Source organism: Ranitomeya imitator, chromosome 8 (genome assembly GCF_032444005.1).
Source record: "Ranitomeya imitator isolate aRanImi1 chromosome 8, aRanImi1.pri, whole genome shotgun sequence".
Lineage (NCBI taxonomy): Eukaryota > Metazoa > Chordata > Amphibia > Anura > Dendrobatidae > Ranitomeya > Ranitomeya imitator.
Window position 1 is genome coordinate 95,574,632 of NC_091289.1, and position 13,409 is coordinate 95,588,040.

Genomic DNA, 13,409 nt, shown 5'->3' on the forward strand with positions numbered 1-13,409 from the left:
ACCTGTTGAGATATCAGTCATCCCATTTGGACCCCCCAGGAAGTTATAACCCATCCTAGGTATTGGAAATTATTTCAGCTAGGAGGTCAAGGGAGGAGAATCCAGTTCAAAACAGAGGGATGGTGGTGAATATGGGAGGGGGTGAGCTAGGGGTTAAAGCTAGCCCACCTTTAGCCTTTTATCTGCCATGGAAGCCACATCATGTCATGTGTGGAGACAGACCAGAAACTAAGAAGGTGCCTGTTGATATGAGAGCTTCCCTTCATCCACAAGTGATTAGAAACGGTAATGTGACACATACAGCTAACTGCAATCCCAAACCTATACCCTACTTTGGGAGGGGGTGAGCTAGGGGTTAAAAGCTAGCCCACCTTTAGCTTTTGATCTGCCATGGAAGCCACACCATGTCGTGTGGAGACGGACCAGAAAGGAAGAAGGTGCCTGTGGATCCGAGAACTTCCCTTCATCCGCTAGTGATAAGAAACGGTAACATGACACATACACCTAACTGCTATCCCCAACCTGTACCCTACTTTTATCTGTAATTCTGGCTGTTATACCTGTATATTACTCTGTATATATTTGATGTATCTAATGCGCCTTTCAGCAATTAAATTATCAATTAATCTTTGGCTGCTCTTTTATCTCGAAACTCGATTTCCCACGTTTGTGAGTCTGTCTAGTACTTATATGCTACCTGGAGTTGGTTTCTGACCCAATATAAGCTTGTGAAAGGACCAGGCTTATATCTATGGGTCAGTAAACGCTACGGGTTGGACGCTGCTTACATCCGCAGCGTCCAACCCGCAGCGGCCAGATATTACAGCATAGTGGATAGGATTTCAAGAAATCCCATCTCCACTATGCGTGCACGGACGCCTCCGGCTTCCCTGCGGAGACAGACATGCGGCACGTCTTTTCAGACCGCAGCATGTCTAATTATCAAGTGTATACGCTCAGTCTCTGCAAGATAAACATCACCAGTCCAATGTATTGAACGCGGTGATTCCATACGGTTCAATGAACATATGTGGAATCACTGGCGTTCAAAAGCCGGCAGCGCTTTGGACGGAGCGGACATGTGCTGCATCCAAACCGCTGCAGATTACTGACCGTGGGAACATACCCTAACGAGGAACTGGAGGCAGCATATCATTCTGGTGTTATTGGGGGATCCTGGCAGTGACGGATTGAAGGTTTATATATATATTCCTGGCCTGGGATGGGGGATATATATATCGCCCTCACTGCGGAGTGCCCCGATAACCAGTACGTGACAGGGCTGCCTCTCTGGGGACTACTTATCCTAGGTACAGTTCCCTGATGGCCCTTTGGGTAAAAAGGCGCCAGAGAGCTGTGTGTGTAAGCTTCGTTACAGACTGGAGAGGGCGGGGGGATATCCATATCCCCCGACTCTCCTCACATGTCTTTCCTTACACTTACCAATGTATATAGAGCAATTCAGCGCACCACTATATATATAATAAATCTAGTGGGGGTGCAATATCAGCAGTGAGAACATGTACAAGACTAAGTAAGAAGGAAAGCACTGTTGTAACATATGTACCCTGCACCAATATGCACAGAATGACATACAAAAATATTTATTCATGAACACATCACAACAATAAAAAAGATAATTAAAACCAAAATGCATGAGAACAGCCACCCCTCAGGACATGTAATAAGCCCAATGTAATAATATCATATGCAAAGTCTATGTGAAACATAAACCTATCCGCTCATGAGGCAAAAAAAAGGCAAAGCAGTCATCAAAGCAAAAGGTGGATACTTTGAAGAACCTACACATAATTTCAGTTGTTTCACACTTTTTTGTTAAGTATATAATTCCACATGTGTTAATTCATAGTTTTGATGCCTTCAGTGTGAATGTAGTTTTCATAGTCATGAAAATACAGAAAAATCTTTAAATGAGAAGGTGTGTCCAAACTTGAGTACATGTGGTCTAATCTATGTTGGTAAAACCATCAGAGTTCAGGGGAAGAGTTGGTGAACACTTGAGAGACATTGAAAAAGAGAGATACACCATTAGCAAGGCACGTTAATTCTGTCCACAGTGGCAATACCTCTTCAGAAAAATTCATGGGAATTGACAACATTGATAGACCTATGCGTGGTGGTGACTGGGACAAGTTGATCTTGCAGCATGAAGCAAGATGGATTTATCGCCTTGGATCTACTGTCCCAGGACGTTGAAATCAACAACTTACCTTTGGGTGATTTCTTTGAAATTTTATGGCGTTCCTAGGGCTGTGTATTGAGGGTGAGCCGTTGGTGAGTGGGCGCCCCAGTGTACAGGTGCTAGGGTGCCAACTCTGCTGTCAGGCAGAGTGAATTACATAGATAGGTGTAAGTGCAGGGATTTGAGAGGCTTTCCTTTCTTCTTTTCCCATTTGTGCTCTCCTTTAATCTTTATGTGCTGTGGTTTTGTTGTGCTGTGGTTTTGTCTGTGGTTGTTGGTGCCCTCCTCTTCATCTTCTTTTTATTTTTTGACCCTTTTTTTACTATGTTTTTTTTTACCTTAGTTATAGCCTGTTGACCTCTGTTCATGTGGTAAAATGAGAAGCCAGTTGAAACTCTTTCATTGAATACTGAGCAACAGTGTTGCCCGGTTTACCATCTCTCTCTTCGGTTATTGTATATTTTTTGAACAGCTGATGGGATTTGGAATAGAATGACACAATTATATATAGTATTTTTGGTCTATCTTCTACCCTTGGTCACCAAGATGACTATCACTTGCTACTTTGTAATCTACCTGATATTTAATGTGATATCATGACTTACCCCTTGATTGTTAAAATGTGCTGTATCCATTTATGAATGCTACTGTGCTTTATTGTGTATGTTTTATTGCCCCGGTGATTTTTTGTGCACTCCGTGTCTGGTATGGGTCACGCATGCGTTCGCCTTTGTTGAGGTTGTTCTTTGGCTCCAGGAATATTGAATGCGTTTCACCACTGTGCTTTGAGTATACGGAAGTTGATTATGTGTCTCACTGCTTTGCGGTTCATGCACCTGAAGTACTGTATCCATCTGACCGCACATGTTGTTCGCGCATGTGTCCGGCTTTGGGCGCACCACTGGACTCTGAATGATTTGACATGCTGGGTGTTTTGGTGTGCGGTCCACGACACCTGCGTTTAACTTTAATCACCAATGAGGTTTTTCTTGCCATGTGATCTATCATTCACACTATTACATGTCTGTGATTGGTTATGGGTGGCCTCCTGTTTTGCTGTACTGAATTTTGATTTGTTATCGGGCATTTTTTTCATATGCTAATGTTTACATAAATGGACCCTATCATGGAATCTTTCCCATGGGAGGCTCTTGAGTAATACCTGACATGGTAGAACTCTCCTGTCCTGGCTGCCATATCCAATGATGAGTCCTAGAGGGATGAAACAAGTTGGGGGGCAGTCCCTCCTTGGTATGGCATACTGATTCCTACTCCTGGCATGGATGTTTGTTCTTATGGTTTAGTGCCTTCAGCTCCATAGGAGGTTATTTTAACAATTTTGTTGGAGGTCCTATCATCTACCTATTGGGTGAGATTGTTATTTATTTTTTATTATATGGATCTCTATTGTACATTTGGGTCATAGTGCGCAGTGTGTCAGTGGTACTGACATGTCTTCTCGCTCCCTATGTCCTATTAGATCTATTTTACTGCATTGCCAGTGGTACTGGTATTGGTAGTTTTTGATAAACAGTCGGTCCCCCGATTTAGCATATATATGTCCTTGGCCGTTTTTTTTTTTTGGGGGGGGAGGGGTTCTGATTTCTATGGTTGTTGTGTCTATGTATTTTAATATTTACCATCAAAAGTTATGCTTTAAGTTCCCTATTTTGCTACCTTTTTCTAATGATACTGAGGTATCCATACCATTTGATTGTTTCACTTATACTTTGAATTGCTTATTTGTATCCTTAAATATCTTAATAAGAGTATGGCTGGCTTCCTTACTAGTGATGAGCGAGTATACTCGTTGCTCGGGTGGTCTCCGAGTATTTGTGACTGCTCGGAGATTTAGTTTTTGTTGACACAGCTGCATGATTTCCAGCTACTGGCCAGCCTTAGGCTACTTTCACATTTCCGTCAGTACGGGCCTGTCGCAATGCGTCAGGCCAACGTACCGACGGACGTTGTGAAATTACTGCATGACGTGGGCAGCGGATGCGTTTTTCAATGCATCCTCTGCCCATTCTGCAGTCCGGGGAGGAGGGGGCGGAGTTTCGGCCGCGCATGTGCGGTCGAAAATGGCGGACGCGTCGCACAAAAAAGTTACATTGAACTTTTTTGTGACAACGGTCTGCCAATTACTGATGCATCCAGTGCACGATGTATTGAACGTGTGTCCATACGTCGCGAGGCGTCGGGAATACAAGTCTATGTGCAAAAACCGCATCATGCGGGCAACTTTGCAGGATGCGTTTTTTGCACAGAACGACACATTGCAACGTCTTTATAAAGACGGAAGTGTGAAAGTAGCCTAACATGTGGGGGCTGCCTGGTTGCTAGGGCATCCCCACATGTAATCAAGCTGTCTAGCAGCCGCAAATCATGCAGCTGCGGCTAGGAAAACTAAATCTCCGAGCAGTCACAAATACTCGGAGACCACCCAAAAGTGCTCGGGAAAACCTGAGCAACGAGTATACTCGCTCATCACTATTCTTTACCACTGGGATAGATACAAATCACTGGCTGACTGAGGTCAAATATATCTTTTCTGATCGGGGTTTCCAACAAAAAAAGTACACCCCATCATTTAATTTAGCTTTCAGGGAACTTACAAAAGTCCATAAAAAAACAAATAGTCTCCTGGTGGGAAGTTCAGGGCTTAGAAAGTTATATAAAAGCCGGTATAGTTCCACATCATTTAAGAATCTCATTGGCACCAGGTATGAGATACAAAAGCCCTGACCTCCTCACTAAGTGGGAGAGGGAGGCCACTAGCAGTTCATTAAAACTTTCTTTTGGATGAGGAATGTTTAACCCTCATCAAACTGAATGAAAGCTTGAAGGAACAAATTGAATTTGCTTCAAAGGAGTTAAATTTACAAAATAATTTGGAACGCTTCCAATTTCATTTGAAAGAGAGGAAGCATAAACAGTTTATTCATGATTTACAGTGGGACTTTAGTCACTTCTCACGGCCAAGCCGTGAGTCAGAGTGGTCAAGGAGTCCAAGGTCAGAAGCCAGGAGGGTACGTTGTAAATAGAAGGAAGAGACAAAAGCGTAGTCGGGTAATGTTCCGAAGTCAGAGTACCAGGAGAATAACGGATCAGAGCTGATTAAACAGGTGGATGGTCAGAATGAAGTCCAAGGGCAGGCAACAGATCAAGCAAACAGAATTCAAGGCACAGGAAAGCACAGCACAAACCTCACAAGCTGAATATACGTCTGGGAGACACAGCTCAGTTAAGAAGCATGGCAATTGGAATAATGAACACATGGAGACAGCCGACGCCTTACAGGCTCAGATTGGATAGTTGAGCTATCAATCAACACACTGACAGATCAGCACGCCCCTGTACCAGATTGGATGGCCAAGCTGTCAAAGTACTTACAGCAAACCCCTAAATCAGATTGAACGGCCATGCTGTCAGTAGCTGCATCCTAGACGCACTGAGGGGTGGAACCGTGACATACAGGACTTTACCCTAACAGAGACTCTAGGACCCTTGAGGTGGATTATACATCCACAGATACGGAGGTATCAGATTTGGAGGGTCATCAAAAAACACAAAGGTGAAGACAAAGAGGATGGGGTGGTGCTTGGAGAAGAGGGACTAATAGACCTAACCCCCGATTCCTTTTTCAGACCAGAGTTACCCCTTACGAAACAGGCTGAATTTGACTGGTGTACAAAATTAGGTGGAAAATCCCAGGTCCTAAATTTATCGTCTAGAACTCTAGCAGTGGACGAAATGTCAGTATTGAGCGAAGGGTTGTCGTTCGTGCCCTCCAATGATTTTGATACTTTTGAGGGGATAAAGGACCTCAGAGAAAAAAAAAGTTCTTTGTTCCAGCTCCTTGGGCAAAAATCTTCAAACTTGAAATCACATGGTTCTGTAGAAGGACGTAGATCTGGGGATTTATTATGATGGAATATAGGCTGAACTGGATGGACAAATGTCTTTTTTCGGCCTTACTAACTATGTTACTATGTTACTATGTTACATGACATGTAAGGCCCTCTAACAATGTCTAAGAACAAACAATAAATAGACAATTAAAATGCAAAGAAATGTGCACAATAAAACGAAACATATTCATTGATAATGAAACATGATTTCATTACGTCTATTCATATTCACATGTCATGTTATTTCAAGTCAGAGATTGATTGGTTTAGTTCATATTTAAATATTGGTCATTTGTAGTGAGTAGCAGCTTTGATAAAAATCGCTTTTGCGATTGAAACACGTCGCTTGCTGTCCCTGTGTGCACACATGGTGAGGTCTTGGAGCATGTCTATTGTCATATTTTAATCATTGGAATAAAATTTTGAAGATTTTTACCCAAGGAGCTGGAACAAAGAGCTTTTTTTTCTCTGTTGCTTATCGTCTCATCAGGACGGAGTTCCCGTGCACCTGGAATATGGTGAGCTGGCTTCACTTTCCTTTGTATTTCCGATAAAGGACCTCCACATGTTTGTTCGCAAACTGAAATGGAAACAATTCCATATTCAAGAAAACAAAAAAACAAGCATGGAATTGGGGGTCCCTGGTTCATTACTGGAGGATATTAGAACACTCTACAGTTTATCTGATGTGGATCCCAATACCAGAGGAGAAGGTCCATTTACTGTTTTAAAAGCTAAAAGTAAAAAAATGCCCCCACCCCAAAGTGATTTGACATCAATCGATATTTTTCTTAACCTAGTTTCTAAAGACATTGAAACTCTGGCTCGATCTTTTCCAGATGTTTGTTACAATTTGACATGGCAAGAAATGTCTGCATCATGTTGTCTTGAGAATGACCACAGTGTTACAATCAAACCATCTGATAAGGGTGGTAACGTTGTGGTCATGGACACTCCAGACTACAAAAAAACTGTGCATGCGGATCTTGCGAGACAAGGAATGTTGTCAGATACTTCCGTCAGACCCCAATGACTTTCTAAGTTAACTTAGGATATCCTTAACAGAAGGTCTCATTTCGGCTGTCATTGATGAAAGAATATGAATTCATGTTACCCAGATATCCAATAATGGCGACATTTTACTGTCTTCCAAATGTGCACAAGGGTCTTACCCCACTTAGGGGTAGACCCACTGTATCTAGCCTTACTAGAAGTCTTGGTGTATATCTGGATAGGATTCTCAACCCATTTGTCACTGCCCTTAGTTTGTATACACGTTGTGAAGAAACCAGATTGTATCTTAATTTCCCAGAGAACCATGTTTTTGCAAACCAAAAGAACTGGCTTTTTATCTGTATATTGGCTTGTGAATTTAAGTGTTTATGTCTGGTGGGTCAAGAAGACAGACTTGCCAACTGATATACTATCTAACATACTGTGTAAGTCTGTAATAGTGACTGTACATAGTGTGTGTTAAGCTTTGTTTATTGATGTGTGCTTATATGCTAATAGTGCTACTTAATCCCATCACCATTGTTTACATTTCTTGATGTTGGACTGAAGGACCATGGGTAACTCTAAAAATAAAAGAATACAAAAAACACACCAGCGCTAACCTGAAAAAAGTAAAGGAGAGACCCTCAGCAGCTGGATTCAGGACAGGTAGGTGCAGAACACTGTCGTGTAAACTATACTCTAAACTCTAAAAATAGCTTGTCGCCTTGGTCAATGGAGATGGTCAGATAAGCCAGGTGGTGACTCTCCTGTCCAGGGCCGGACTGGCCATTTGGCAATTCTGACGCCCCCTGAGGAAGTGTTATGAAACGCGCGTCGGGGTAAAGGAACGGACCCACGGACATCACACACAGTAAGTATATTTATGGCTTGCCTCATTTTCTGCCGCATATCTCGCTAAATGGGAATAGCATTGTTTAGTGGGTAGCGCCACTATATATATGCCGTATGGCAGTGACTAAGTGGCTTAGCGCCCCCCTCCCTAATTTTGCCTTACCCTTTTACACTGAGCCGTCCTGTTGATAGGATGATTTTACCGGTTGGCCAGTGTTACTTTTAGTGTTAGCAGGCAGGTTTGTGTACTCTGTTTTGGTATTTGCCATTTTATACTCTGAGGTGTATTATTCCTGATGTTATGTGTATAGTTCGCTCCTTTTGCATTGGAGGTTTTCTCTGGTTTATGATTGTTTCTGTATTATTTACATTATTAATAAACATTACTGATTTTATTATGGTTCATTGTGTATTTTGGGGGTCTGCGGCTCTTTGCGGCATGTGAGACTTCTAATTGGGTTGGAGTAAATGCCAGAAGGGCCTGTCTGGTTGTGGGCTGCCTTGTCTGCAACATTGTTAACAGAATCAGTGTTCTCAAGACAGCCATACTGTTAAGAATTGTGAAGGAGCACAAAGTCGCTGACTCCATCACTTACCCTAGCAGGCCACGGGTAACATTAGTATATTGGTCTTGTAATAAATCTTACTTACCTCCATCCAGGGAAATATTAGTAATATATTCCATCTGGTGCTTGGGGACGGGGACAGCATGGGCCTGTATGATTTCAAATGCCAGGGCTGAATTTCAATCCCAGTCCGTACCTGCTCCTGTCAACTGGCTTTGGACCTTGTATGGACTCTATGGACAGTTCTTGGTCATCTCCCTATGCTTGTCGTTACCTCTTCTCTGTGTGTGTGTATCACAGGTGGAATAGCGACCCTGGGAGCTCTGACATCATCTCATACTGGAAATAAGTGGAGACGCAGTGATCTTTTATATGCGCCCATGTAAGCAAGCAATCCCAGCCATGGTGGGATTGTTCTGTTTGCTATTGTGTGTTGTGGTTCAATAAAGTATTGCCACACTGTTTTACCTTAACCCTGTGTTGTCTGTGTAGTGTATTGCCCACTGGGAGATAGAGCGGGCGTTCAGTGGTATGAGCCGTGGTCCATGCAGTCTTGCTAAAGACAGCCGGGCCAGCGGACGAGAGCATCCACTGACCCAGTTTCTCCACAATTGGTGGCAGCAGTGGGACACTATTCAGCCCAGCGGAATCGGGGAGCTGCAGGGGACTGGTGTTCATAGACACCGTCCAGGGCTTCACAACCAGGGGGGTATACAGACAGACTCAGCAGACCATTGATGAGGCATGCACAGCAGGTTTCGGATGCCACTATATCCAACCTCACCAAATCGGCCTTGGGAAGAGAACCAGAGTAGCTATATGACCTCAACAATAAACGGAAACTGCAGCAGATGTTCCAGCTTCAACAGATTGAATAGAATTTAATGCAGGAGCTACGGAATGTGGAGGAAGCTGTTGTGAATTCTGTTGTTAAGCTCCCTCCTGTGGTCATGAATGGTACTTCGGCTGGTTCTGTCCATGGGCTTCCTCTGGTGGTTGTGAGTGGAGCTGTGGCTTCTGAGGTTCCTTCCACAGGTGACGAGGTTAATTCGTTAGCTGGCTGCTCTATTTAACTCCACCTAGATCATTGTTCCATGCCACCTGTCAATGTTCCAGTATTGGTCTAGTTCGCTCCTAGATCGTTCTTGTGACCTGTCTTCCCAGCAGAAGCTAAGTTCCTGCTTGTTTTTCTCTGTTTGCTATTTTTTCTGTCCAGCTTGCTATTTTGATTTTTGCCTTGCTTGCTGGAAGCTCTGGGACGCAGAGGGAGCGCCTCCGCACCGTGAGTCGGTGTGGAGGGTCTTTTTGCGCCCTCTGCGTGGTCTTTTTGTAGTTTTTTGTGCTGACCGCAAAGTTACCTTTCCTATCCTCTGTCTGTTCAGTAAGTCGGGCCTCACTTTGCTAAATCTATTTCATCTCTGTGTTTGTAATTTTCATCTTAACTCACAGTCATTATATGTGGGGGGCTGCCTGTTCCTTTGGGGGAATTTCTCTGAAGCAAGGTAGGCTTTATTTTTCTATCTTTAGGGCTAGCTAGTTCCTTAGGCTGTGACGAGGCGCCTAGGGAGCGTCAGGAGCGCTCCACGGCTATTTCTAGTGTGCGTGATAGGTTTAGGGATTGCGGTCAGCAGAGTTCCCACGTCTCAGAGCTTGTCCTGTATTATTAGTAACTATCAGGTCATTCCGTGTGCTCTTAACCACCAGGTCCATTATTGTCCTCACCACCAGGTCATAACAGGAAGCCATGCGTGTACCCAATGGATACCAGTTGTTACTCTTCAATTACGTATGGAGTTTATTTTCATAAGGAGCATATGGAATATGCTCTAAGGAAACTGGATGATCGGAAGCCTATCACGTCTGGGTAATTAAGATGGGGAGGAATGTGAAGAAACCAGATTGTATCTTAATTTCCCAGACAACCATGTTTTTGCAAACCAAAAGAACTGGCTTTTTATCTGTATATTGGCTTGTGAATTTAAGTGTTTATGTCTGGTGGGTCAAGAAGACAGACTTGCCAACTGATATACTATCTAACATACTGTGTAAGTCTGTAATAGTGACTGTACATAGTGTGTGTTAAGCTTTGTTTATTGATGTGTGCTTATATGCTAATAGTGCTACTTAATCCCATCGCCATTGTTTACCTTATCTTGATGTTGGACTGAAGGACCCTGGGTAATTCTAAAAATAGATTACATGCCTTGGGTATAAAAAGACTCAGAGATCACATCCGGGTAGATGGAAGTAACACAGAGCTACCAGGCGGACATTCTGCAAACCACCCAACAGACAAGAGAAAGGACTGCAGCCAATTCATCATGGCACCATCACGAGGGACATTGATCTATGATTCTATAGGAAACAACCTAGGGGTTTTTGGCTGCGGTTGGAAGGACACAGATCTGATCCAGTGACCATCTCTGAACCATAGATATGTTTGGAGAAAGCCAGGTTTGGGACCCGCTGGTCACCTGGGTCAATGGAGATGGTCAGATAAGTCAGGTGGTGACTCTCGTGTCAACTGGCTTTGGACCTTGTATGGACTCTATGGACAGTTCTTGGTCATCTCCCTATGCTTGTCGTTGCCTCTTGTGTGTGTGTGTATCACAGGTGGAATAGCGACCCTGGGAGCTCTGACATCATGTCATACTGGAAATACGTGGAGACGCCGTGATCTTTTATATGCGCCCATGTGGCTTTGGACCTTGTATGGACTCTATGGACAGTTCTTGGTCAACTGCCTATGCTTGTCGTTACCTCTTCTCTGTGTGTGTATCACAGGTGGAATAGCGACCTTGGGAGCTCTGACATCATCTCATACTGGAAATTCGTGGAGACGCAGTGATCTTTTATATGCGCCCATGTAACCAAGCAATCCCAGCCATGGTGGGATTGTTCTGTTTGCTATTGTGTGTTGTGGTTCAATAAAGTATTGCCACACTGTTTTACCTTAACCCTGTGTTGTCTGTGTAGTGTATTGCCCACTGGGAGATAGAGCGGGCGTTCAGTGGTATGAGCCGTGGTCCATGCAGTCTTGCTAAAGACAGCCGGGCCAGCGGACGAGAGCACCCACTGACCAAGTTTCTCCACAATTGGTGGCAGCAGTGGGACACTACTCAGCCCAGCGGAATCGGGGAGCTGCAGGGGACTGGTGTTCATAGACACCGTCCAGGGCTTCACAACCAGGGGGTATACAGACAGACCCAGCAGACCATTGATGAGGCATGCACAGCAGGTTTCGGATGCCACTATATCCAACCTCACCAAATCGGCCTTGGGAAGAGAACCAGAGTAGCTATATGACCTCAACAAGAAACGGAAACTGCAGCAGATGTTCCAGCTTCAACAGATTGAATAGAATTTAATACAGGAGCTACGGAATGTGGAGGAAGCCATGCGTGTACCCAATGGATACCAGTTGTTACTCTTCAATTATGTATGGAGTTTATTTTCATAAGGAGCATATGGAATATGCTCTAAGGAAACTGGATGATCGGAAGCCTATCATGTCTGGTTAATTAAGATGGAGAGGAATGTGAAGAAACCAGATTGTATCTTAATTTCCCAGACAACCATGTTTTTGCAAACCAAAAGAACTGGCTTTTTATCTGTATATTGGCTTGTGAATTTAAGTGTTTATGTCTGGTGGGTCAAGAAGACAGACTTGCCAACTGATATACTATCTAACATACTGTGTAAAGGTACTGTCACATTAAGCGACGCTGCAGCGATCTAGACAACGATGCCGATCGCTGCAGCGTCGCTGTTTGGTCGCTGGAGTGTTGTCACACAGACAGCTCTCCAGCGACCAACGATCCCGAAGTCCCCGGGTAACCAGGGTAAACATCGGGTTACTAAGCGCAGGGCCGCGCTTAGTAACCCGATGTTTACCCTGGTTACCATTGTAAATGTAAAAAAAAAAACACTACATACTTACATTCTTGTCGCGTCCCCCGGCCTCAGCTTCCCTGCACTGTGCGCGCTGGCCGGAAGCAGAGCGGTGACGTCACCGCTGTGCTTTGCTTTACGGCCGGCCGGCGCTGACACTGGGGGACGCAGGGAAGCTGAAGCTGAGGAACGTGACAGGAATGTAAGTATGTAGTGTTTTTTTTTTACTTTTACAATGGTAACCAGGGTAAACATCAGGTTACTAAGCGCGGCCCTGCCGATTCAGCGATGTCAGCGGGTGATCCAGCGACGAAATAAAGTCCTGGACTTTCCCCAGCGACCAACGATCTCCCAGCAGGGGCCTGATCGTTGGTCGCTGTCACGCATAACGATTTCGGTAACGATATCATTGCTACGTCACAAAAAGCAACGATATCGTTAACGATATCGTTATGTGTGACGGTACCTTTAGTCTGTAATAGTGACTGTACATAGTGTGTGTTAAGCTTTGTTTATTGATGTGTGCTTATATGCTAATAGTGCTACTTAATCCAATCACAATTGTTTACCTTATCTTGATGTTGGACTGAAGGACCCTGGGTAATTCTAAAAATAGCTTACATGCCTTGGGTATAAAAAGACTCAGAGATCATATCCTGGTAGATGAAAGTAACACAGAGCTACCAGCCAGACATTCTGCAAACCATCCAACAGACAAGAGAAAGGACTGCAGCCAATTCATCATGGCACCATCACGAGGGACACTGATCTATGATTCTATAGGAAACAACCTAGGGGTTTTTGGCTGCGGTTGGAAGGACACAGATCTGATCCAGTGACCATCTCTGAACCATAGATATGTTTGGAGAAAGCCAGGTTTGACCCGCTGGTCGCCTGGGTCAATGGAGATGGTCAGATAAGTCAGGTGGTGACTCTCGTGTCAACTGGCTTTGGACCTTGTATGGACTCCATGTGGCTTTGGACCTTGTA